The sequence below is a fragment of the Gouania willdenowi genome, unplaced genomic scaffold (genome assembly GCF_900634775.1).
Source record: "Gouania willdenowi unplaced genomic scaffold, fGouWil2.1 scaffold_135_arrow_ctg1, whole genome shotgun sequence".
NCBI classification, from domain to species: Eukaryota; Metazoa; Chordata; class Actinopteri; order Blenniiformes; family Gobiesocidae; genus Gouania; species Gouania willdenowi.
In genome coordinates, this window is record NW_021144883.1 from 36,336 (window position 1) to 42,335 (window position 6,000).

Below are 6,000 nucleotides of genomic sequence, written 5' to 3' on the forward strand. Positions count from 1 at the left end.
CCGCGGAGGCAGCAGTCTCAGCAGAGATGCCCAGACCTCCCGATCCACGCACACCTCCTCCAGCTCTTTCTGGGGGGACCCCGAGGCGACACCAGGCCAGATCAGAGACAAAGTCCCTCCAGCGTGTTCTGGGCATTCCACGAGGCCTCTTCCCCATAGGACATGCCTGAAACACCTCCCGAGGGAGGTGACCAGGAGGCATTCGAAACAGATGCCCGAGCCACCTTAGCTGGCTCCTTTAGACGTGAAGGAGCAGCGACTCTACTCCGAGCTCCTCCTGAGTGGCTGAGCTTCTCACCCTATCTCGAAGGGTGCGTTCAGCCACCCTGCGAAGGAAACTCATTTTGGCCGCCTGTATCTGCGATCTTGTCCTTTTGGTCATTACCCAAATCTCATGACCATAGGTGAGGGTAGGAACGTAGATCGATTGGTAAAATGAGAGCTTTGTCCCCCGACTCAGCTCCCTCTTCACCACAACAGTCTGATACACCGACCTCATCATGCCGCACCGATCCGTCTATCGATCTCAGGCTCCATCCTACCCTCACTCGTGAACAAGATGCCGAGATACTTGAACTCCTCCACTTGAGGTAAGGACTCTCCACCGACCCAGAGAGAGGAAGCCACCTTTTTCCGGTGGAGAACCATGGCCTCAGATTTGGAGGTGCTGATCCTCATCTCGGCCGCTTCACACTCGGCTGCAAACCGCCCCAGTGCACGCTGAAGGTCTTGATCTGAGGAAGCCAACAGAACAACATCATTTGCAAACAGCAGAGATGAAATCCTGAGGTTCCCAAATCGGACCCCCTCCGGTCCCTGGCTGCGTCTAGAAATTCTGTCCATAAAAGTAATGAACAGAACCGGTGACAAAAGGCAGCCCTGGCGGAGACCAACATGCACTGGGAACAGGTCTGACTTACTGCTGGCAATGCTGCTGCTGCGGTCATACAGGGAACGGACAGTCCTTAGCAAAGGGCCCCGGACCCCGTACTCCCGCAGCACCCCCTACAGGGCACCACGAGGGACACGGTCGAACGCCTTCTCCAGATCCACAAAGCACATGTGGACTGGTTGGGCAAACTCCCACGAACCCTCGAGCACCCAATGAAGGTAGCTGGTCCAGTGTGCCGCGACCGGGACGAAAACCGCATTGTTCCTCCTGAATCCGAGGTTCGACTATCGGCCGGATCCTCCTCTCCAGCACCCTGGAGTAGACCCTGCCGGGGAGGCTGAGGAGTGTGATCCCTCTGTAGTTGGAGCACACCCTCCGATCCCCCTTTTTAACGAGAGGGACCACCACCCCCGTCTGCCAATCCAGAGGCACTGTCCCCAACTGCCACGCGATGTTGCAGAGAGGTGTCAACCAAGACAGTCCTACAACATCCAGAGACTTAAGGTACTCAGGACGATACACCCATACAGATAGTAATTATTACAGTTGTTCAGCATGAATCATTGTCTGTTGTACCTTGTAAAAGGCTGATTTGTTGATCATGTTAATCAGGATTGGCTGTTATGAGCTATGTTATGAAGACTGTTAGAGTTTTAAGATACTCTTGTGTTCAGTACCTGAGATTGCATACAAAGACATAGTCAGGGGTTTTGCTTTGCTGAATCAATACATTTGGGCCTGGTTAGTAGTAGGATGGAGACCACTGAAAATTCCAGGGGCCACAATGGGGGACAGTTGCTTATCTGTCATTGTGTTCTTTGGCAAGGCACTTCACCTACATTGCCTAGTATGAATGTAGTGTGTGAGTGAGTGTTGGTGGTGGTGGGAGGGGCCGATGGCGCACTATGGCTGCCTCATTTCCGTCAGTCTGCTCCATGGTAGCTGTGGCTACAATTGTAGCTTACCACCACTAAGTGTGGATTGAAATACTAATACCTTAATTCTGTTAAGTGCTTTGACTGTCTATGATAAAGTGCTATATAAAATCCTATGTTATTATTATTATTATTATTATTATTATTATTATTATTATTATTAACAGAACACAAACATGACAAAATCTAAATAATGTTAGTATTTTAACAAAATATACTGTCTTCATGAAGAATATTGGGTCCGTATTTGACCAGATTTGGGGCATATCAAAAAACTCCGGATATGCATCAGAAATGTCCGTATTCTCGACAGAATCAAAAACCGGATATTCTCGATTCTTGATCTTTTTGCGCAGTGTTTGTAAAGAGAACTGATTTATTTACTCAAGTAGACGCAGTGTTGGGAGCGTTACTTTAAAAAAGTAATTAGTTATAATTAATCACTATTTGTTCTAAAAAGTAACTGAGTTAGTAACTAATTTACTCTATAATAAAAGTAACTCATTACCAATGAAAGTAACTATTTGTGTTACTGTTAAAAAAAAAGTTGATATTTGTCAAATAATTCATATTATTTAGATGTGTGTCGTGAGGTGCTTCATTAAATTAGAGTTGTTTACAACAGATGTGGACAAAGTCTTCACTCCTGGATATAATGAACACTTCACATGTACGTTCTTGTCTTTGACCATAATTAATATAAAGTAGTGTTTGTATCGTCACCTTAAAAATGACAACTTTTCATCAGATTGTTCCACGCTCACCATCTCTGCTGATTCATCAAATCTGTGTGTGTGTGTGTGTGTGTGTGTGTGTGTGTGTGTGTGTGACTGTGTGTGTGTGTGTGTGTGTGTGTGTGTGTGTGTGTGTGTGTGTGTGTGTGTGACTGTGTGTGTGACTGTGTGTGTGTGTGTGTGTGTGTGTGCTGGCACATGTGTAAAAACACTGGCTCTGATTGGCTACCATGACCAATGACACCGCCTTAGCCAATCATAATCTCTCACCTTGTTTCTAACCCACCTCCTCACTACAGCTGTGTATGAATCCAGAGGTGTTTTCAGATCACAGTTTATTTAATCAATGCATGTAACGCACCACATGTAATGTTCAGTAACGTTAACGACTATGTAACGGTGTAAAAAGTAATTAGTTAGATTACCCCGTTACTGAAAAAAAAAAACGACCTTACTTAACGCCATTATTTTAAACGCTGTTATTTTAAACACTGATAATCTCTGTGATAAAACACAAATGATTAGTTTTCTCGTCAGTGGAACTGAGCGTTTGGATATGAAATGATAAATTATCTCATCAATGACACTGAGTGTGTTAATATTTATTACATGCACACATTTTTTTTCTCCTCCATCAATAATTTGTGGCACAACTCTTTAAAATACGCCAAAAGGTGAAGTTCAAATTCTAAAAATAGTAAAACATCAGAAATAAATGAATAAAAAAGGGCCTAAATTCAAGGTTGATGTTGGACGAGACACAGAAAAGAGTTTAGACGAGCCTGCAGACACAAATAAATCATGTATAACATGAACTCAGTGGTACTTGTGATAATAAAGGTTAAGGGGTACATGGGGCAATAAAGTTTACATACAAAGTTTACTGTATATAATATCAGTCATTTGGATGAATTCTTACATTTTTTCTAATCCTATCCACTTGTATTATTCATTTAATAGTTAAGTAAAAAAAAAAAAAAAGACCCCCCCCTCAAAAAACAATACTCAGGTAAAGTACAGATACTCAATAATACTACTTAATTACAGTACTTAAGTATATTTACTTCATTTGTTCACACTGAATGTATACATGTAAAATACAGTTTGATGTCAGCTTTCAAGTATGGTTGCCATGGCAGCAAGATGAAAGAGAACCAAACAAAGCCATAACTCCAGTAGCTTGTCTGAGTGGTTGTGGTTCAGTTGGACAAACATTCTCTCTTGATCTAAGTATTGAGAAGATAAATAAGCAATATTTGTGTATTTTTAAAGCTTAAATAGTGAAGACCTGATTGAGAAATGGCTGCTGTAGGTAAGAGACTTTACAGACAAAATATGAGGATAAACTTTGATCTGCTAAGATGAAATCAGTAGATTTAATTAAAAATGTTACAAATTATCATTAGAAAATGACTTTAATCTGGTTTTAATATATTGAACATATTATTTCTTTAAAAAAACTTATTGATATTTTATGTAGATAATAGTGTTTAGAGTGTACCAACAGAAAATGCAACACATGCAATAAATGCAGAGACAGGACTTCACATATGAAGTGGATTTTCAGACTGTTTTTAAAAACTCAAACTTCCAAATGACAGGACAGGACAAAATGTCCTTGTTTATGTGAGTCTTAGTGTTGAAATAGTGAATACTAACCTTGTGTCCTGTCTATCCACTTTGACAGAGTCTCAACTCATTTTAGGACAGGTTCTGCAGAGCAGCTCAACTCAATACAGAATCATTGAGTTCATCGGAGAAGGTTCCTTTGGTAAAGTGGCCAAGTGCCAGGTTAATTCCACCAGTGAATTAGTGGCAGTAAAAATACTGAAGGACACGTTTGTGAAAGACGTGGAGGAGGAGGTGAGTGTTTGGATCTCTCCTAGTTTTGGGGCCTCCAACAGGTCTTTTAACTGTTTAGGGAATAGTGATATAAAGATGATCTAATTGTGCTTTTATTCCCCTCCAGCTGTCTATGTTGAGTAAAATCAGCGTATTGGATCCAGACCAGTTTAACTTGGTCAAATTCCACGAGAGGTTTGAGTACTCTAGCTATACCTGCCTCGTCTTTGAGTTGCTTGGGATGGACTTACTCCAGTTCCTCAAAGCTGAAGTGGGTTCTTCAATGTATGTGAACCAAATCCGCCCCATTGCCAAGCAGGTATGATCCTGTTTTATTGTTTGACTAAAATCCTATCTATGATGATGCTTGCTAATGGATTAAGAAAGCCTTGAGCTAAAACCTGAGCTTAAACAGCTCCATAAGAGGAACTCCATTATAATTCTGTCTTTTCTCATCGTGTCCCTGCAGATGTTGGTAGCATTACAGGGACTCCAATCTCTGGGGATCATGCATACTGACATCAAGCCTGACAATGTGATGCTGGTAAACACTGAGGAGGATTCATTACAAGTCAAGCTCATTGACTTTGGACTGGCTCTTCCATCCTCCTCCGCCAAGTACGGGATGCTGCTTCAGCCCATCGGCTACAGGTATGAGGGTGTCAGCCTGAATGACTTCTGTGTTTTTGTAACAAACCTGTGTCATTATTAGGGGTGTAACCATTCGTTTTAGAAACAATTTGATTCATTGTTGGCGATTCCATTCAAAGACGATATTACTTCATTTAGAACGATTCAATCAGAAAAGTCTCAGTGACTTAAATTTGATTCTTTTCTCTTCCTATTTTCAATAGTCAACATATTTTCATTAAAAACTAGATACTGTATTAGGTTCATCAGACTCTTCTGGTTGTTTTTTTATGTAAAAATAACACAACATTAATCTAAAAAATGAAGTGCAACCAACATCTGTTCAGGTTAAATGAGCTGTGGTTGAATCTGATACTTTTCATTTTAACTTGATGGTGAGCTTGAGGCGTTCTGCTGAGCTAATGCTAACAAGCTAATGCAAAGTTTTGATTGATTACCTTTTAGAGCGATTTTATATCGGTTGATGTCATCCAGAAGGCGGAGCACAGATCGATGTAGTTGGATTGTATGAAAAATGGATTAATGGATGGAATGGATGAAGCCTTAGTCATTATAGTGTTGGTACTTAGCGCTAAGCAACAGATTTCTAAAGCGTATTTTATTCATTTTGCTTCACAGGGCCCCAGAGGTGTGTCTTGGCCTTCCATACACAGAGGCCATTGACATGTGGGGACTGGGCTGTACGCTGGCCAAACTGTACCTGAATGACAACCTCTTCCCCGTCAGATGTAAATATCTCATGGTAGGTCATCTTTTTTTATACACCATACCTCCATCCATTTAATGACCCACGTGCTCTTTCTTAGGGTTGTGGCTGTTTTCTACACATGTATATAAAGTCTTGAAGAACTGCCCCTAATGTGTGTAATTGTGTGTTCTTTCTGCAGATGAAAGCCATGGTGGAGTATCTTGGTATGCCGTCAGAAGACCCGCTCCTATTTGGCAT